The 22,167-nt window shown below is 40.7% G+C and overlaps 1 long non-coding RNA gene across 1 annotated transcript in view; it reads left to right on the top strand.

Moving 5' to 3' along the window:
* The first annotated feature begins 10,063 nt into the window (after positions 1-10,063).
* The window catches only part of LOC118995782 (uncharacterized), a 41,431-nt gene continuing 29,327 nt past the window's right edge, over positions 10,064-22,167 (top strand). The window contains exon 1 of the long non-coding RNA XR_005068359.1: positions 10,064-10,147. This is a non-coding gene — a long non-coding RNA (uncharacterized LOC118995782). The remainder of the gene's footprint in view (positions 10,148-22,167) is intronic.

Below are 22,167 nucleotides of genomic sequence, written 5' to 3'. Positions count from 1 at the left end.
AATTGTAGGGTGGTAAAAATTGTAGGGATAGCAGTTAAAATCTGAGTTATTAGAGATGTAACTAGATAATAAATAAGACTTGGGACCACGGAAAATAATAGTACGAGGTAAGAAAAAGCATGGGGACTAATTGGTTATGGTAGATTAGCAGGCGAGAAGCAAAATCGAAGTCTTTTATAAAATCTGGAAACCAGTATGAACTTGTACTTTGAGTCATAGAAGAACCAAGCTATGACGGATATTTTTTGTTTGGTCCCCTTCCCACCCAACAACCCATTCTTCACACTTTGCTCACTCTGTACCCTAAGGAGTCTGATTTCTGCCAACATCATCTCCAGGCTCCCTTCCTGCCTGGCTTCTACCAGCTTGCCTGACAGGAGACTAGAGGTCAAAGGCTGTCTTTCCTGCTCCCTCCTGGCTTCAGTGCCGCATCTTCCCAAGCACAAGTCCCTGAGGAGGCCGCACTCAAGGCCCCAGCTTTCACTGGCTATGACAATGCCCCTCCTCTCCTTGCTCCTTCAGCCCTGGGGTTGTGTTGGGTGGGAGGAGTGGGAACTGCTACTTTGTTGCTAGTCTCAGGTGCCCAAGCTTCCCTTTGTCTCTTTAACCCTGCCTACACTTCTGTTTCATGGTTCCTTTATGAAAGTGTATTCATCTGAAATATTAGGGCTAAGTTATTTTTTTGCTTTAGGGACTCTGATAATTTATAAGTGAGAGAACTTTACATATAATATCTAATACAAGGCATATATAGAAATTTTCTGTGCATCTAAAATACAGATGAAGAAGGATTGAGCAAAAAAGGAAAAAGGACTCATGGTGATTGCTTGGGGGAGGGACTATAGGGGCAAAATGGTAATGGCAAAAACAAATAAAGATTAAAAATACTAAATGTAATATATATGAAGAGTTTTCTTTTAGTACTTGTTTTTTGTGATTTTTAAGAGCTGGCAAAGTCTAAATCTGTAGGGCAGAGCAGGTGGGCAGGCTAACAGCTCTCGGGCAGGAGATGATGTCAGAGTCTTGAGGCAGGTCTGCTACCTCAGGAAAACCTTGGTTTTGCCCTTAAGACCTTCAACTGATTGAATGAGGCCCACCCACATTGTTGAGAATAATCTCTTTGTTTAAAGTCAACTGGTCATAGATGTTAACCACATCTATAAAATATCTCCCCATCACTATTTCGATTAGTATTTGATTGATTACCTAGGTACTAAAGTCTGAAAGAGTTGACATATATTACTCACCATCCCCCCAGGCAAAGCTGTTGCTCAGAGAAAGGTGAGGGAGGAAAGTGAGCTCTTTGAGGAGCTGGAGACAGATAGACTGGGAAGGGACCAGACTTGTGTGTAAAAAAGGTAGACCCTGTATAGAAAATTCATTCATAAATGCAACGTGCAGAAAGATTCTTTTCCAAATAACTCTCTGCCCAGAGGAAAGTAGATGTAACGAAGCTTTGTACCCGCCTCAGTGCGGCTTTGTGTTACTCAAGGCTTTTGTCAGTGCTTCACCAAAGAGGAAAGCTACCATGAAAGTTCAATTTCTGCACGTTCCCTGGTGGCACGAGGACCGAAGGGGCAGGTGGGCACCCTGCACTTGATGCTTCATTGTACCTTGCTCTCAGTGGGCTTATAATTAGGAAAAGGAGATCAATCATAGTTCATGATCAGTGGGCATGGCTGTGTTGTGGGCACTACTGTTTCTGTTCAGTGCAGTTGCCTCTCCCCGGAGTTTTTCATGGGTGCAGCATCGCCTGGCATGTATCCAACCCTGTTTTAATTTTTCACTCTTTCTTGTCATAGAGGTCGTATGTTGTAATTTGGACTTTAGTCTGCAGTTCATGTTACAGCACACACTGTACATTCAGTCCACAAGTCTTTACTGAACAGAAAGTACTTTGAGTGTTGTGTGAAGGTCCCTAAACTAAGTATGTTAATTGGGAAAGGTCACTGACTAATAGAACAGCTTTATGGGCTTCAGGTCATGCTGTCTGTCAGCAATGGGCTGGGTGGCAGGCGGCTGTGAACCACCGAGGCCTGGGAGAATTTCAGGCAACGCTTGTTAGGAGGCTTTAGACTCACTCGGGTCTAAAATCCCAGGTGGGCAGCAGAGATGAAGGCCATTGAAAAAGAGACGGAGGAATCTGGAGACAAGTACGAAACAGTTACAATTAGGTAGGGACAGAAGTTGAGTAAGAGTGTGGGTGTAAGGGCCAGGAAATTAAAGCAAATAAAAAAAGAACAGAAAAGTAAGAACTCCCCAGTCTCAAGGCTGGTAATTTGTGTGGAGTCTGGAGTCAACCTCGGCCCAGCTCTCTGAGGTCTAAAAGATAAGAGTTCCTGGTTTCCCAGGACTGAGGGGCACAGGACAGATTCCATTGGGCTTCCTTTATAACCCTCTTGGCCTCACTCAGTTCTCAACGGAGACCTGTTTTACTCAGAGTATTTTAGATACGTTTTGTTTGGAACTCATGGCTGTGGCTGATATCTTGTCATATTTCTTTATTTTTGTTTCTGAAATATAAGGTGTTTCTGAAGGAGATTATGGCACCACTCACAGACCGAGAATAACTGAGATAGTGGAAGTCAAACACTGAGCAGTGTGCCTGCCAGGCAGAAAGCAGTCAGTAAATGTCAGCAATGATGACCACACAGCCACGTGATTACGGGTCTTCTGTGTTTGTCCCGTACGTGCTGGGACACCGGATGTCAGTCATATGAGAGTCAGTTACTTACGGTTCACGTAGACCTTCACATTTCAAAGATGCCCGTGTAATCCCATTTTCATTCCAACCCCAGGTTTCAGGTGCACGGTAGCTTAGCTCTTTTCTTTGACCTCAGCATCCACTATAAGTGATTCTGACTTCTTTGGCTAGTTTTGATCCAAGCAAGCATCTGTTTCTTCATTCTCAAACCTTTTGAAAAGGCAAGAACTCTAACTAGTCATTGTCAGTTTTAAGGTGGGAGAAGTACTCAGTACTTCAGAGTTGGTGGGAGACCATTAAATTTTAATTCCCAGATTTTGTTGGGCACAGTCCTCAGATTTTTATTTGTTTGTTTGTTTCCCATCCAGTATCCTAGCACCAGGACAAAGTTCACTTGTCTGAGTTCCTGGGATCTCTTCTACTTTTCTTTTCTTTCCTTCTTTCTTTTTTTTTTAAAAGACACTGTTAGAAACTGGAATATCAAGAATAGCTTCTATTTTTTTACAAATATCGTATATGTCCTCATCAGTCTCTGCTGTTTCACACCTTATTTTCTTCAAAACCCTTAGATAAATGCCATCTGGTCCGAGTGCCTTATTGCACTTTGCTTCCTTCAGTTGCATCATGTCTTCTTTGTTGGAAGCTGTAATCTCTCTTGTGAAAAGCGTTCTCAGAAACTGGAATTTCCTCATCATTTCCTAGAGTCAAGTACTGCCAAAGACGGAACAAAAAATGCTCTTTGGGCCTGTGTTCCTCTAACCTCCTCCCTCCCTCTTGACCATCTATGACACTGTCTGGCACTTTATAAGCTAGTGAGTCTGTTACCTGGCCAACCTGGAGTTCAACTTCAGGAGTCTGCCTTTTTATTCACAAGTGTATTAACCTTCTTTTTTAAAGAGTGGTTCTGTTCAGTCTCCTGCCTGCCCTTTGGGCTATTTCCTTTGAGATATCTAGGTGCTCTTTCTCCTGATTGTCTGCTTTAGATGAACAACTAGTTAATTTCTTGGATTGAGGCTTTGGGCAAGAAGAGCTAAAGGATGCTTAAGTTCCTTTGATCCTCAGTTTCTGTGACTCTGTAACTTTTTAATTCATGTACTTTTATTACTTGTTTCCAAATTCTCTTGATTAAATGAGAATAGCACCACCAGGTTTTGTATCAGCATATTACGCCGTCTGGTTTTGGATTTTGACCCTGCTCCTTCTTAGGGGTATATTGCTGGCTGAATTGTTTAACTTCAGTTTTCTTATTTATAGAGTGGGAATGATACATTTATCTATTCCTCAAGGTTGTTACAAGAATGAATACACATTGTACATTATGAGTTAATAAACATTATGCCTAGAAGATACCTGACACATTATAAGTGTCTAACAGCTGTTGGTACTGTGTTATTATTACCCTTGAGTCAGTGGACGTTAGATTAGTCATAATGTCAAATACCACCTGTCACAAAGCTGATGTCTTTTTTAAAAATATTTTATTTATTTATCTTTACAGGGTAAGGGAAGGAGAGAAGGAGAGAAATATCAATGTATGGTTCCCTCTCGTGAGTCCCCTGCTGGGAACTGGCCTGCAACCTAGGCATGTGCCCTGACTGGGAATCGAACCGCGATTGTGTGGTTCGCAGGCCCGAGCTCAATCCACTGAGCTACACCAGCCAGGGCATAAAGCTGATGTCTTAAATGAAGGATAGAACAATGTCATGGGGTGAAAAGTCACTGTATACAAATGTGAACAATAAATCAGATACATCTCACAATGTTATTAAACACAGGCCATGTTTGGTAAAGACAATTGTTTCTCCAACTACTTTGTGGGCATATAATCAGTATTAATAGTTTAATTCAGCTTTGTATTCTGTGCTTGCACTGATGTTTGGGCAATGTGCTATAGACTTTATTTTTGTGGTATTTAGAAAATACTACTTGGTTTCAGGCTATAAGGAAAGCAGAGATAAATACAGTGGCTCAAACAGCCCACATCTATCAAACTTACTGGGTGGATAAATACAAAGTTATTCAGGGCCTCACATTCCTTCCAGCTTCTTACTCTGCTCGTTTCCAGGGTATTATTCTCATCTGTGTGCTTGGAGGTAGGAAATACTCTCTGCAGGCAAATGTGTGTAGGTAGAACTCTATAGAGGGGAAGGGTTGCTTTGGAGGAAATCCAGTATCAAAATATGTATAGAGGGGAAGGAAAGGTTGGGGAGACATTGCTCCCCCTTGACTGGCTGGAGGGACTACCATTAAGTTTCATTTGAAAGAGGGGTTAGGAATAGAAGCCAAAGGAGCTATGTCCGTGAATAACTAAAGCAACAATGATAAGAATGATAAAGACAAATATAAATACAATATCTATACCATTTTTGAATGTTTACCAACTTCTGCCACTAAGCTAAACACATGATATATTAAAACAGTATTTCATTTAACCCTCACAATAATCTTATAAAGATTTATTTCCATGATCGTTTCCACGATCATCTTTGATAAGCAATATATTAAAGAAAGAAAAAAAATAGAAACTCAGGTTCAAAAAGATTTTGTATTTTGATGAAGGTCCAAGAGCTACTAAGTAGCAGAGACAAATTTGGGACCCAGATGCGGTTTTAGAGCCAAATTCTCAAGCACCAGGTTATAGTGCTCTGGTCCCCCAGTAAGGAGGTGCGGCTCCAGATCGGTGGGGAGGTTAGTTTGTCTTATGCTTTTCATCACCCTTACTTCTCCCACTTCCATCCTTTCCTCTCATTTCCTCAAGCACCTCTACACCAAGAAAAAAAAGAGTTCTGTGCCTGGGGGCACTTTCACAGAATATGGTCATACACAGGGAAGACTATTCTCAGAGAGGGGCCCAGAGCAGGGACCTGGTGAGCACGGGCCTTGGGGGAGGGGCAGGGACGAAGAAGACCAACTGCCTTGTTTCTGAGCACACATGCGCTACCCCCCCAAACTGCCTCGAAACAGAGCAAACTTTAAGAGAGGGGACCCAAGTCACTAGAGGATTTGGGTGTTACGGTTAACATGACCTCAGTGGTCCTCCTTCGCTGATAAGGTCCGGAACGTACAGTTAACTGGAAACTGCCACAGACTGCGTGTTCCTCAAACTTTTCCTGAAGGCTTCTAGGTCTGCAAAATGGAGGGATTAGGTGAGGTGATCCCTACAACCTTTTTTAGCTCTAACACACAACAAACTCATAATTTATTTTCAGCTGGAATCTGCAGTGGGAAAGGAGGAGCAGATACTTTTATATCGACTATGAGTCTACAAAAATGAGGCCAAGGCCAGTATGAAGGAAGGGAAGAGCAAATGAAAAGTGCTGTGACTAAGAGCTAAACAACTATCTAGAAAGTTCACATTAAAAAAAAAAACAACATGACTAGAACACCTTGACATAATCAAGGAAATCATGATTATAATTCTTTTTCCTGGAAACACCTCCTGTGGCTTCCAATCTCTAGTGACTATAATAGGTTCAGACTCTTGGGTCTCCAACCTCTGAGAGATGTATATGGAATAAATCCACCAGGAAGTTATTATTATCTTTTCTCAATGATGAATATCATGAGTGCCCTCCTAAATGTTAAATAGATCAATGAGTTAATTTATGTTATCATCTTTCTATTTGTACCTCTATCTATCCTTCCATCCACTTATTTTTTGTTTTATTTTATTTTTTGGACCAAGGGAAAGGGAGTGAGAAAGAGAGGGAGAGAAACATCAATGTCTGGTTGCCTCTTATATGCCCTCGACTGGGGACCTGGCCTGCAACCCAGGCATGTGCCCTGACTGGTAATGAAACTGGTGACCCTTTGGTTTGCAGGTTGGCACTCAGTCCATTGAGCCACACCAGCCAGGGCTTCATCCATTTACTTAATAACCATTCACTTAGCACCCACCATATGCCAAACACTGTGCTGGGTTCTGAGAAAAGTGAAAAGAAAAATGACACACTTTCTACCCCAGGGAATTTAAAATAACTCAATGTAAGTGGCAGATAGAGAGCTAGTTTTAGCCAATTTGTTAACTGCTACGATTGAGCAGTTAACTGGCCACAGAACGAGAACACTTTGTAACATCACTGGCACGCGGAAAGGCATTTAGGAAAGGACAAGCCTGAGCTGGGTCTGGCAGCATCAATATGAATTACTTGGAGGAATAAGAAAAAAGACATTCCTAGAAGCAGACACATAGGAAAATATGGGAAGGGTTTTCATGGCCAACTCAGGCAAGCAGTTTTGTTTGACTCAAGTGCAGAAGATAAAGAAGAAAAAAAAAAAGATGGGACCATTCTTTAGAGAGGTTGGTGTTAATCTGTTGGCTGGTTGACATACTGATTTTATCATGGATGGTAGAAAGTTGCTACATTAGTTTAGAAGGAGAGTAACTTATTCAAGAAAATAATAAAAAAGAAGGTGTCCTTATGTTGACAGTCCATTTGTGTCTCCCAATCTCAATACTGACTTCTAGAAGCTATTCTCACCTAGCAGCATCTTCCCGTGCAGTGGACCTTATCCTTAAATTCTCATCGTCAACAGGTACTACCTGTGAGTGTATTTGAACCCCAATGATCCTGATTTACCTCAGTCCAATTAATTAACATTTTCTAGGGCTGAGACCCAGATATCAAGGATATTTTAGAGCTCTTAGATAACATCAATGCACAGCCAACGTTGAGAATTGCTCTGCTGGCGGTACCCTGAAATGCTGGCAGGACCGTGTGGGTTCACACTGTTATACTCCCTGTTGAGGCTTAGTGTATTCTCGCCATTTGTTAAAGTGTACATTGAATCTCACTTTCGTCAGCCTTCATTCTGTATGTTTAAAGAAGGGCCTCCCACAGAATTTCATGGGCGTTCTCTCAATTTGATCATAACTTACTGTTGGAGGCAGAAAAATGATCTAAACACCATGCTATGACGAGATTGTTCCTGTGGTTTACTTCTTGCACACTTGGCTGTGGGAAGAATACTTACCGGTTAGAGAGGGAAAGAGAGCTGAGGTGTAAAGCAAGAACAATACTGAGGTAGAATACTGGGTGCCAGGGGTCAAGGACAAGGGAATTATCCTGGAAGAGGGGTCATGGAATAACATGGCAAAGACCTAGGGTTCTCGTGGCACTTTGTTTGTACCACGTGCATTACATTACTCAGATCGTTGTGCGTAGTTGATTTTATATGGATCTAGTCCTATTTTTATCCTACGAGGACATTGAGGGTAGGTAATTCCAAAAGACAACACAGTCCTACTGAATAATAGCTTCATAAACTGAAGTGGTTTGCTGGGGAAAGTGTTTTTGATTGAGAGTTTAGTCAGACAGAAGGTTAAAGACAACTAGCACACATGCAATGAGGTAACTTAAAAATAAAAATGAAGCATAAATATTCATGGGACTATATTGATGAACTGAAACCATAAGTTATTCTCGTGAATGTAATATTAGCCTAAATGTATGTCTAAATCCATTTCGCCTCCTAATAATCTGAGTTAATATCTCATTTTCCCTGAATACTCTCCTAAATGCAGTCACTTCCTCTTGGTCAATACCCTAATTGATATGATCATGGCTTTTAAATTTCAACCCTTACTTTAAAGTCACACGTTGACTCATTAGGAATTTCCACACGTCCGTCCAGCTGTTGAGGGGAGAACCTTAGCAAGAGGAAGCAGCCCTGTGTGATCTCCTCACTTCCTTCCTGGCCCTGTCCTTCCTGGGTCTGGGTCATCCAGCTGCATCCAGGAGCCCCAGAGGATGTCATGAAGAATTACTGCAAGTATAAATGGGTCTAGGTCGGAGGTCCTTCAGAACCACGTCTTTTAGCTTTCATTTCCATTAGAATTAGCCAGAAAGTCCAAAGATTTAACTGGCTTTGTCAAAACTGATATCAGTGACGAGTATTAATTATGAATGTGTTTATCGTGCATGTTTATTTTACGGTTCTCACTGTTTTCTGTACAAAAATTATTAAAGTAGGAAAGCAGGTGGCATTATCCTCATTTAGGTAGGTAAATTGTGCAAAGGTGATTTCTTTAAACATTATTGAAAAGAGATGTTTATTCAGAGTCAGGACTTCTTTCTTAGCAATGAAAGCATTCTCAATAGGTATGCATTGAAAAAAGTGGACTTATGTATCACTTAGCTTGTTAGGAAAGGACACCTAGCAGTCACATGTAATAACGGCTTCTTACGAGGGTGGTCCAGTGAGTTTTTCAGGGCAAGTTGATTGGATTAAGTTAACGTTCAGTTGGTGGCTGGGCCCTACTTCTTAAATTTGGCACTGTCACTTTAAGAGAGCTCGTCTTTCCTTATTAAATACAGATTGAGAGCTCTACAGCTGTCCTCCCGGCTTCATGTTTGAGTTTTAACATTTGAAGATCCCCAATACAGTCCATTCCTTACTCCCATGAGATTCATCAGGTCCATCCTTCCATTCCCCCCCACCACCACCACTTTCAGCATACACCTCTTAATTCCACAGCCCTTTAAATTTCTCCAATTTAAACCATGTTTTGTGATTCTTCAACTCCTAGTTGAGCAAACAAATAAAAAAAATAGATGTGTATAATTAATTATAGAAATTGCTTTACCATAAGAGTGTAAACGCAACTCTTTAAAAACTTCTTAAGCTTATCTTTTTCAGATACATCAATCTCAGGGCAAAGGGAGGTGAGGAAAGAGTTTTTGTAACTGCTCTTTCTCTGAAATTCAAAAAATAAGAAAATAAATTCTGATGTTCAATTCCAAGGCAAGTGATAAAGATCAAAGGCTCATTTTATTGCAGTATTTTCACTTTTATTGAACATACTCACTTTGGATCTTGGCTTGCTTTTGGAATGTTTACCTTTTAATAAGTGATCTGTTTAAATGTGGATCAGAGAACAAGGGTTTCTGTTTTACAGTTCAACTTTTGACCTTGGGGGATGAATGGGTAGAGGCTAAGAGGAAAAGTCCACTGTGTTTCTACTGAACTTTTTACCCTTAAAAAAAATGAGCAAGTTTAAAGTTCACACAGTGCACAGAGGTCTCCACTGGGGATTTCTGGTATTATTAACTTCCTGACCTCAGATAATTAAAAAGAAAGAGCAGAGCCACCTCAGACCATGACTCAACTTTGAACTTTTAACCTTTCAAGCAAAGTATTTAAATTGTAAATGGTAGATCCTGGAAGCTTTCTTGTTGCTATTAACTTTTTTCATCCCTGGTCACAAAATTATAATTTAGGCCAATAGCAGAGCCCAATCTTTTCATTTTGTTTACTTAACCTTTTTCAGTGTAAAGGACTGAGAACACTATTTACCTATGAATGACAGGTATTCTGGGAAAAGAAGCTAGGCTTAAAGGGCCACTGAATTTTGGATCTAGAAGTAACCGCAGGTGATCTGTCCGGCCTCCGCAGTTGTGAAAGAGAAGACTGAAAACCAGGGAGCCGAGTGACGTCCTTAAGGTCAGGCAGTTAGAACAAAAGTGCCTCCCTGATTCAGTGCTTGTATTTGTTTTAGCAGCAGAGAGATTCAAACGTGATTGGGGGGTAAGAAATATTTTCCTGTTTAGCCTAGGGATCTAGAGAATCTGTGGCTTTTATTTTACATTAAAATGCATATAGCACCCAAAAATCACCGGCTAGGGAGTCAAGAGTTTGGCTCCCTTTCACACTGTTGGTTGTATCACCTTAGGAACTCATTAAACTTTTCCAAGTCTTGGTTTGCTTGGTTGTAAAATGGAAAGTAGTTAGGAGGAGGTAATAAGCATTTTTTGGTACAGCATTATTCTTGCCTGAAGGAGTCTTACGATTCACATTTAAACACTGTATAGATATCTAATTTTTGGCAATAGCTGTGTTTTCTTAACGTGGATGCTAGGGCTAGATGGCTGTGATTTTAGGATAGCGGGCTTGACACTCGTAAGAGGATGTCCTTACTTTCCTTCGGGATTCCTGATCCCAAAGGAAAAGGGGAAGATCACAGAAGGAGTCATGTGGACCAGGGCAGACGAGAACAAAAGAATCAGGACAAAGAAAGAAAGGATGGCTGCCGGGAGAAAAGGCAATGGGAAGGAGCATGACAAAGAAATGAGAGCCCCCTAAGTTGCATGGGGAACCAGCCAGTACCTGTGATATTGAGAAAGCCAACAAGTACGCTGTTTATCTGCCAGAAACACATGCTGTTAACGCTGAAGCTTGGATAGGCACCTCTCACTGGCTCTTGTACAGCACACAGCAAGCAAGTAGGAGAGCTAGTAATCAGCAGGGCCCACTCTTCCCCCCTGCTAGTTGCTAACACCTTTATTGCCTCCAGTTAGATACTCACACCACTCGCATTCCCATCTGTCAAGGAGAGTTTCCTTCCAACATTCTGTCCTTTTCTTATACAAAAGAGACCCTACTAGTGTGACTGCAAAGCATGGCACTGCTGCTGAGTTCTGATATAAGGCAAGTCCGGATCAGAGCCAAGAATGAGTTTCTCATTTTGTGGTCCTAAGAGGTGAGGGAGATAGGACTATACGATCCTGCCTGGGGTTCTCATGAAGCGACAGCTGGAGGGGAGGGAGAAGGCGATGGCTAGCTGGCTGGCTGGCTGGAGGCCTGTCTGCTTGGCCTGGAAGCAGAGGGTCCAGGGTCACTGCCTGGTCAAAACGCCAACAACTTTATTCAACTCCCATCCCACCCAGATGTTTCCCCACCTATTTCCTCAACAACTCTCAACTGCTTTAAACTAATTTACTTCTACTTTACAATCTCCTCTGTTGCTGGTCTCTTTTCTGAGGGCCAGACAAAGCAGGTGATGGCAGTTTGAGCAAAGGACTGCACTAATGTAAATATGCTTGATGAGGCTATTAAAGCCCAGTGGGCTACAGGTAACTGTTAAGTGGGAGTTTTGGTGGGCAAAATTTCCCAGTTATTTTCTCTGCTCTGTAAGCCCTATTCATTCAATAAATTCCTTCCACATGTTCTAGTCTCGAGTATATTCCTTCCATTGTAGATATCTAGTATATAGTCATGTTAACTTTAAAATCACCTAAGGAGGGAGGTCACAGGTCACTAGCAGCGTACAACTGTCATCATGAAACAAATCATATTGTCTTACTGACATTAACCTTCATCAACACCTGGAAAGGAAATTAAGAAAGGACTGGATTTTGTCTGCCAGCTACCCATAAATGGAAAGCATCACAATGTAAATAAGAACTGTTGCACTTGAGAAATTAAAAAAAAAACAAAGTTGACACCACTATTCTTAGTGATGGGCTAAAGCAAATTTCATGGGGCCCAATTGAGGACAATGATGATACTTCTATTATTTTAACTTATTTTTAAAGTATGTGTACCTTAAGGCAAAGGAAGAACAGAGTTAAGCACATCCCAGAGAGCCAGTGCCAAATTAATTCAGTATGTGATTTATCTGCCATTAGACCTCTCCTCAAGCTGGACCCGATAATCCCCCTGGAGGTGGGAGAATCTGAGTGCTGCAAGGGGCAGCCTCACCTCTTCATTTCTGAGCTGCCCTAGCCCCGCCCAAGGTAAGCAGCGTGCTGACTCTGATGACACACCCACAACCGGAACTCGGCTCGGAAGCCAGTTCCTTGCCTCCAGAAGAGCCAAAGGCTGACGGATTCCCTGAAGCCGTCTATTCTCCCTGGCCATATTACCTCCTTTGAAATTAATGTTTCAATTGACAATAAAATTGAACAACAATCCTGGAAAATCATGCCAGTAAAAAGCCCCTCTTCTCTATTTCTTTCCTTGATATACTTAAAAAAAATAGATCCCCATATATTGGTCTGATATTACTCCTTTGGTTTGATGCACTCAGCTGGCAGGAAAAAGTCATCTTTGGTGATTGGATTTAGTAGACTCTCCAGGCAAGCGCCAGGAGCTGCAGAGCCCTCCCTGCCTGCAACTCTGGCAGGCAAGATAGCAGTAACTGCAGAGCAGGTATGGTGGAAGCAGGAGGGTGCGGTGCAAGGAGCTGTAGTCTCCCCTCTTCTTTTCCCCTGCAGCTCTGAAAGTGGACTCGTGTCTGAATTAGGTGTTATTTTAGATTACAACTTGTTGAACCTGATGGAAGTGGCACCAGCAAGCAGCCAGATGGCAGGTGGAAATTTGCTGGTAACTAGAATGGACGATTATTGGCTCATTTATGCATTCAATTGCTGATTCAAATCATATGCATCGTGCCCATCAAAAAGATGTGTCAATCACTGGACCCAGTAATCTCTTGGTGATCCCTGAGATATAAAAGAACCGGTGAGGAATCATTACTGCTAAATGCCTGTTTATCCAGGGCTGCTAGACAGAGGGCATGCACCCAGAGAAGTTGTGACATTTTTGTGGAGTATTGAAAACCAGATTTGCTCCTCCTTGTGGAGGGCCAGAGAGACGGGTCCATTTTCCTGAGAGGAAAATAGAAAGTAAACCCACAAATTTATAGTTGGATAGGCCTCCCTTTTACCTCCTACCTCCTCAAGTTGAGGGAGATACAGTTGAGACAGAAGTTTACTAATTTATGTATGGAATGTCTACCGAATGCAATATATCGCATGAGATAAAAGATAAATTAAACATAGGCCATCCTTGACCTAAATGGAGAAAAATCTTTTATAATTCTTTGTAATTTAAGGGTAGTTCTGGTAAGGGCTATATGACAAAATGAACAATCAATGGTAAGTTATTTATAAAAATTCCACAGATAAAAGTTATTTCTTCAACATAAAAATAGATATAAACATACACTGAGAACAATAATGATGATAGTATAGATCTTTTTGAAACTCAGGCACTACTTTATAAACACTGGAAACCAATTGTTATAAGAATGTTAAAAAATTGAGCAAATAAATTGGATTAAGCTAATGTAGTAAATAATAATTCCATATACTATTGAAAATAGTAGTGTATGAAGGTTTTTTTTATTATTATTAAAGATTCCAGGAAGCCAGAGATTTCTGGGTAATGTTTTAATCTTTTGGAATTGATCTGATATTTAAAGGCAAAGTGGTGACTCTCTAATGTGGTAACAAGGTCAGTGGGTCAGAGGACCTCCGTTACCTAACCTTAGCTGGCCTCTTTACATGACATATCAGAGTATCGATCAGAGCTGTTAGGCAGGATTGGGTATAGAGTTGTACACGCTGATTAAAAACCTAGGTCTAGCCAATGCATTATATTCTGCTATGATCTGCATCTTTGTGTGATCCTTCTGAAAGGGTCTGGCTTTGTCTCTTGCTTACCCCCCTACTTTGCTTCGTCAGTATTCCCCAGACAAAATGAAATCTTCTTTTGAACACTCTTGTCCAGGGCTCTTTCACTGAGCGTCTTAACATTCTCTAGGCTTTCACACCATACTGTGCATTCAAACTTCATCGATCCTTCAAACCTCAGTGATGCTACCCATGCTGGTAGTTTTGATATTCATTGAACTGTAACACTAAATGATCAAACAAAATGGGCTGTCTATATTGGTAAATCTGTCTTGTTTTTGTAACCCATTTTCAACACAGGAGCGTTAGCTTAACCACAACATGTATTCCATCCTCATTCACGTATGTGCTCTGTGTGGGCTCTGTTTGAGGGTTAACTGCCGTTTCACTTGGCTTGTTAGTCATTACATTTTATTTCATTATGGAAATGTTGAGCATCATCTTAATTAGCCCAAACTAATTCTTTCTTAATTTTGAACGACGAAAGAATAATTCCATTTAATTTCTAAAACTGTAAAACTATGTAAATACTTTGACCTTTTCCAAGTGACTTTCATATGTTGTATATTTCATCCTCAATACTTCATGAAATAGGAGTGTATAATACTTTCATATGAAGGCCTTAATATTTCATCAAGCAAATGTATTCGTGTTGCAGATGACTTATGTAAGCCATAGAAATAGTTTATTCTGCAAAGAACCCAGGACAATTGATTCTCTGACCTACATCTTATCATTATGTTCTTTGGAAACCATGAAAGGGCTTTGAGGGTAAGGTGGAGATTGCAAGTTGCCTTCAAAAACCTGTGCTCCACTGCTTCCACATTACGTAGAGTCATAACTAGGACAAAGCTGCCCAGCTCAGGACTATTTTTTCCTGTTCCTTCTGCAACTAGTTATGGTCATGGGACTAAGCTCTTTCCAGTCAAGTGTCAACAAAAGTGATGCATGCCGTTCAAGCCTTATCTTGAAAATTTGCGTGCTTGCTCCTACAGCTATTCCTTTTTTCCTACGGGCTGAAATAGTGATGGCAAAGCAGACCGTGGAAGGCACATGTTAAAGAAAGAAGCATTGCCCTCATTCTGCGTTGGGTTCCTGAGTGACTGACATTCTCCACTCCTACTACCCAAAGACCTGACCCACTAGCCTTGACTGTTACTGGAGAGATAAAGCCACTTCTAGTTTATTTCAACCACTACATTTTCAGAGCTGTTTACTTCAGTAGTTTAGCCTACCTAATTAATATGGACAGCTACCTGCTTCTACTAGAAAAAACTTCTCTTGCATTCAAGCCAGGGGTGGTGATGAGACTGAAAATTATGACGCCCCATCTCTATTTATTCCTTCTCTCCATCAAATATTTGATGGGGAGGGGAAAGATTTGGAGAAAAGAATAAAAGTGGGATATGTGAAGGGTGAGGCAGGCAGTGTGGAGGCAAGACTTGTGTTTCAGAGATACTTAATACTTATTCAGAAATGAGGGTGGAATAAAAACATTAAAAATAGAACCCCAGTTTTTATTGCATAAAACCTTTATTGAATATTCTGAAATCACTGGATATCACCAGCCAATGGATTCTAAATTCTTTATGTTTGATTCACTACTCATTGCAGAGAATCAAACAAAGAATTTAGCAAGAATTTCAAAATAAGCCCTGGAGAATAGTGACCCTGGACCCAAGGTGCAGAAAGTAAACTCTGCATTTCTTAAGTCTTTTCCATTCGCATTGTGTCTTTTCTCTTTTACAGCAGTCACTTAGATCTCTATCTTACTTCGCCATCTCAAAAGTCTCAAATGCTGGAATCCAGAGAAATAGAGAGATAAGCACCACCAACATTTATTGGTGGTACAACTACTTAATATTCTCCAGGGGTGCTCACATACGCACCTCCACATAGAAACAGCGTCGGATAGAAACTGTCAAGTGATCTCACAGAAGAAACCATGGGGATAGTGTGTGCAGTTACCTAGAGTCACCGCTGCACTAATAGTATCTGGCCTGAAGTGGCATAGCTTCAGGCTAAAACAAGAATGAGAAAAAAGGAGAACATTGCTTTTTTCTAACGTGGTAAATAGGGCATGAAGTCTTTATAATTTGCTAGTAGAACCAGTCTTTCAAGTTCTCTACTTACCCATAGGGCCTAGCCTTAAGGGAGATAAAAATTTATTCACAGAATATTGTAAAATTTATCGTAGAATGTTTGATTTTGGTATACAGAATGAAGAACTGGATTAAAGTTGAAACTGGAACTGTTAGCATTTTATGTGCTTTTCATGCCTGCATACTTCCCACTTCCGTGTTTTGGCACGAGGAAGTGATGGGAGAAATCTTTCTACTTTTGCGCCCCCTTTGTATCCACTTATCGGCGAGTTTTGGTAGATTCCTTATACTCATTTTCATTGTTTTCCCAGGTTGTATTTATTTTATGTGTCAGGAAATGATCATTTAAGGATCCAGGTCTTTGACTCTTCTCTTTTAGAGAGAAGATAGGTTTAAGTAAGAAATCCCCACAAGGGATCCATATGTCAACCCTTCTAGGAGAGAATGGGTGAGAGAGAGCCAGGCCCATACCTAGCGACAGAATGTGTGACTGTGGAGAGAGGAGACGCAGAAACGACGTCGCTTTGCACAGGTGTCAATCTCATTTTCACCAGGGGCCACTTCAGCCTGGAGGTTGCCTTCAAAGGCCTGAATGTAATTTTAGGACTGTGTAAATGTAACTACTCCCTAAGAGTTAAGGGAGAGCTTGGCGCTGCCCCTGCGGGTAGAAAGAAGGTGGAAGACTGGGTTCGGCCCGAGGGCCTTGTGTTTGCCACCTGTGCCTTAGGGCAGTAAAGCGATTTGCAAAGTTATTGAACTATAATGTATACTTACTCATTTTAAAATTCATTTTCTGTCAAGTTTTAGTATCTGTCAACAGTACTGAGATGCTTTTGATGTAGAGGGTGGGGGAAGGATCAGAGCAAGAGATAGATGGGAAGAAAAGGAATGTATGTGTATGTACGCGAGGTTTGTCTCCTTCATTCCACTCTCCTGGTTCAGTTAGTGAGAAGTATTCTCATACTGATTCTTTCATTTAATGATTTGTCTGTTGAGGGACAAATCAACTTCAGCTTTCTGTAGCCTAAAGGGAAATATTCTATATCTCGTGGTGAAACTGATTGATTTTATTAAAGCGGCTATGAGATGTCCGCTTCCCCAAGAAGAAGGTGCAAAAATTACCTTCTTCTAGTTTGTGTACCTTTTTTACTTTTTATAAATTCACACATATATTTTACATATTCTTAGCTGAGAATACTAATAAGATGATAAAAACCTAATAACTGAGTTATTTTATTCACTCACAAATTAAAGCTTTCATTACATTAAAACAACATTTTCTGAACCAGGAACAAAAGTGCTTTTCTTTCTTCCTTCATTTGAGGAGCTAAAATAAATTTTCATTCTTAACTTCTATCTTAAAAATGTGTCTATGCAGCTGCAGTTGGCTTAACAAGCTGTCCTCACATCCTCTACCACCAGGACTTTTACGATATTAGAAGTCAATCCTGTGCAGCAGTTTTGAAGTTCTAAAACAGCCACGAAGTTTTCTTGTCTAGAATGATTCTCCAGGACTGTGAGAACTCACGTGTGTCAGAAAGGAGCAGGGAGTACCAGGACTGGGTTTGTTCCATTCAAATTATGGTACCTGCATTACAGCTTTTCTTTCTCCCCCAGTAAAAGTTCTTTCTCTGTTTGCCAAACGTCAGCACTCTGGATCTCCAGAAGCATGTGGCAATCCTATCAACAAGCAGCCCATATTTTTTGTGACGTAAAGGGAGGAAAGCAGAATTGATTTCTTATTACTGAAAAGAGGTTCTTGTCAAAGTAAGTGATTGTCTAAGCAAGAAGAGGAAATTTAGCCTGTTGCTACAATCATTCAAGACAAGCCTTCACTGGGCATAGAACAAAAAGGGAGACCACGTGAAAATGAAGGTTCTTTACATACTCTTGTACTTAGCTTTTCTCTCAGCCTCTCCTGGGAAGGAGGACGTGTTTTTCCTCCCAGGCAAGGAGCAGCGGGGGTTATCTTTTCTTGCACAAGCTACAATCTATCACCTTGTCAAAAGAGACAGATGAGGTCAGAGAGGACACTGCCTTCCAGAACCACAGTTCAGACGCTGTGATTCTGGTTCAAGACAAGGACGACGGATTCTTGTTCCGGGAGCAATTGGGATGCCATCTTGGTTACTGGACTACTATTATAGCACTATTTAAAAATTTGCCATGGCCAGTGTGGCTCCGTTGGATGGAGCATCGCCCACAGACTGAAAGGCTGTGAGTTTTGTTCCCAGTCAGGGCGCACGCCTGGGTTGTGGGTTTGGTCCTCGGTCAGGGCACATACAAGAGACAACTGATTGATGTTTCTCTCTCCCTCTCTCTTTCCCTTCCCCGCTCTCTACAATCAATGGGCATGTTCACAGGTGAGGATTGAAATATTAATAAAATGAAATAAAATAATATACAAATTATACACTTAAACAAGAAAGGGGTTCTTGGAGTAGTTCAGCAGGATCTGTTCCTGGTGGCCTGAAGGGCAGATACTTGCTGCTTTATTCTTGTTTCCTTATCTTGGTCTCATCTGTAGCTTTTCCATAGGTAACACTGTCAGACTGGTTTCCTGCCCTTTGCCTGGAGCCAAAGAGAGATGGACAAAGGCTTGTTTCCATACCGAGACACTTTTGGAAGCAATCCTAGGGGTTAGTTGGTGTCATACTTCTCTGCCAGGCCTCGAGAACAATAAGAGAAGGGAAAAGAAAAACAGGCCAAATTAGTTAGAGTTTTCAAGACTTTTCTAACTTTAGATTAGAGTTCACAGACATGTATTTCTTGTTCTTAAGGATGTTATAAAGCCAGAGGAGTGACAGGCTAATTGCATAAGTCCCAGGGGAGGGTGAGCGGAGCCTTAGGGACATGGCTGAGGGAATGATGAACTCTGAAAGGATGAGCAAGGCTTTAGAAAACCATTGAGTTCAGTGTGCTGCAGGGAGAGATAGCCGGGAGGTTGGCTTCTGGAGCTTTAGAGAAGTTCAAACTGTAGACAAGAGCCTGAGAGGCCGGATCCTATCAATGATAGCTGATACTATAGAATTGTTTAGGCCTCTCAACAGACATCAGAAAGGAGGGACAGTGAGGGGTCCTGTGAAATATGCAGCAGTTCTTCTCAAATACTACAGTGTGAGCAAGTCTGTGGTTGAGAATACTTTTAGAAAATGTGGTAAGGAATAGCTAAAGATTTGGGCAATAGTAGTTTACTGGAGCTGCTGTAACAAAGCACTGTATACTGGCTGACTTAAAGCAACAGAAACTTACTGCCTCACAGTTCTGGAGGCAAGAAGCCTGAAACCACGCTATTGGCAAGACCATGCTCCCTCGCATCCTCTGAGAAAACTCTCTTTGCCTCTTCCTGGGTTCTGGTGCTTTGCTGACAAGCTTTGGTGTACCTTGGCTCGCAACTCTACGATTTCTGTCTCTGCCTTTTTGTCACATGGTGGTCCCATTATTTATGGGCATACCGTATTTTTTGGACCTTAAGATGCACCTAGGTTTTAGAGGAAGATAGGAAAAAAAAATTTGAGGCAAAAAATGTGGTAAAATATTTAATAACATCAGTAACTTAAGTAATATTTCACCAATGTAAATGTACAGCTATATTCAGACTATATAAATGCACCCCCAGGTCCTCCCAAATTGGGGGGGGGAAGTGCATCTTATAGTTCAAAAAATATGATGTGTATATATACACAGTTACTAAAACTTTACTGAATCAGAATGTATTTTCTACTAATGTAAACTCCTAAGCCACTCCAATTATTATTAAAATACTGATGCTATTTACGGGGTGAGCAAAAGTAGGTTAATAATAAACAATACAATAATTAGTCAATAAATAATAATACAACAATAAACTGTATTTCATGTTCTCACAACTGTCCACCTACCTTTACCACCCCTGTATATATACATATATGTAACTATAACAGTTTCCCTCTGCTTTGTGCTAGCGTAAGATTATGAATATTACATAGGCCATGTTTTCATAAAATGGAGAGCTGAAATGAGAAAGACATTTACAGTTTATAATCTAATTTGTCTCTTTTTCCTTCTGAATTTAGAAACCCATTTTATTTGCTTTTTCTATGATTAAGTAAAAAGATACTTCATGAAAATTTTATGTCCCCCTCCAAACTTTTCACGTAATGAAGACCTCTGAAAAGTTTGTTTTTCTCTGCCAAACATACTGCCTATATTAAAATATTTATGACTATATACTGTATATGTACACTTTAAAACAGAAAATGTTTTATTATTTATTAATGAATATTTTGATTCATTAAACAGATAGAATTGTGCATCACTTTAGGATTGCTTGATTCAGAACAGTATTTGGTTTCAGCTGATCACTTGCAGCCTGAAACCTACTTAAAAATGCAGTCTTATTTCCTTCTCATAATCTCTCTTCCGGAAAGTAAACAGGAATTGTTAGAGACATACCTCGCTTTTCTCAGGGACTACTTCAGTGGCTCAGTCCAAGTCTCAAGTGTGCTGGCGTTTTCCTTTTAAGGACAATGAAGTTCTATCTGTGAAGGCCATCTTGCCTTGCACTGGGAAGCCACAGCCAGAGAGGAAACCCATCCCCTGCCCAGGTTTAAGAGCGCCCCGGTCAGGAGCATTTCTGCAATGGAAGGTTTCAGTTACCGCCCAGCGATTTCAAGGATGCAGTCAGTCTGGACAGAGAACTTCTATTTTGTTTTGCAAATGAAATAACAAAACAATAGTCACAATAGAGAAATCATTGTTCTCTCCCTAACAGGAGGCCCAAACAAATCCTCCCAGATTTCATGTGCAGACTCTGGCTTGACCCCCACATTCTTCCTTGATGTCATTCCCACATGGCCATGAGGCACTTTTTGTGATGCTTGTGTGCCAGCTGCAGGGACTTTTCCAACTGTCTTATGACTCTTGGGCAACCTTGTCTTTCCATTTGGCTTTTAGCTGGGCAGGCTGTGGTCTTCTAGGTTTAGCTTTGGGAAGCTGCCCTTACTGTGCTCTTGTTAGTACAACTGGACTTAGGAAGGGGAGCTACTGCAGTTGCCCCGAATGGACCTTGGACTTTGGAACGTCCTGGATAACACAGTTGTTTACTCTCTTATTATCAGTCTGAAAACCTGTCAAGTGATACATTTCTAATCCTCTGACTGTCTCATGACCAACTTGTAGGTATTAGGCAAAGCTTAGTCCAAAAGAACTGTCATAAAGTTGTTGACTCGACTCTGTCTTGGGAAAGTTAGCCTTTCCAGACAGCCTTTATGCTCACTGACTCTGAGAGGTCAAGGATATTATGTGGAATAGTAATGTTATTAAAGTTGACTCATGAACCTGACTGTGAGTAGCTGACTCATCCGTGGTCTAACAGGCATAATGTCAAATAGTCCAAACATGCATTTCCTCAAAGCCAATGACAGCAGGGATAAGGAAGGGGTCATTCATATAAGAGAAAGTCTAGACAAAGGTCAAGTTAATGCCAAAGAAGCTGTCAGTCTCTCTGTACTGTTCACATATACCCAAATGTTCCACTCAGGAGATACGGGAGCAAAATAAAGATAAACGTTATATGAAGTTGGTTCTGATGTAACTGTCACTATCTCAGGGCACACGCTCTCCATGGGAATATTTCTGTTTCATTAATCACACTGTCTTTTGAAATGCAATTAAATGTAAGTGATGCCATTTCTACTGTTGTTTTTACTTTGTAAATAGGCTTTGAGTATTTAATCACATTTTATATATGTTAATGTTTCTGTGTTGGACATGAAGAATGTTACTGTAGTATGAGACGTGGTAAAATATTTGCTTTAGGTAAAGCGAGAAATACTGGATTATTTTAATTTACATTTCTGTGCAACTTGGGTCAGGCCGCCGTAAGGAATTCTACTTTTTGAAGACTAAGTCTGTGGAATAACTTCATCAGAGATTCAAGATAAAGCAGGAAATAAATGCAGCCTCTGGGTTTTAGCTATGTTGATTTTCTGGAATAAGACAAAAAATGGTATAAATCCTTTTGATTTAAATTCTAATGTATTACCTTATTTTTAAAGACCTCCATAATTTTGAGATAACACAAACATTTTTGTTCTATGGTATAAACAGCAAAAAGAAATCTACTAGAGATATAATTTTAAATGCAACTTTAAAATAAAATATAGGCGGCCCTCTCTATGCAGCA

Source organism: Sturnira hondurensis, unplaced genomic scaffold, assembly GCF_014824575.4.
Source record: "Sturnira hondurensis isolate 20B ecotype Veracruz unplaced genomic scaffold, ASM1482457v3 Scaffold0010428, whole genome shotgun sequence".
Lineage (NCBI taxonomy): Eukaryota > Metazoa > Chordata > Mammalia > Chiroptera > Phyllostomidae > Sturnira > Sturnira hondurensis.
Note: the sequence above shows the minus strand (reverse complement) of the source record. Positions and strands in the feature narration are given on the sequence as shown.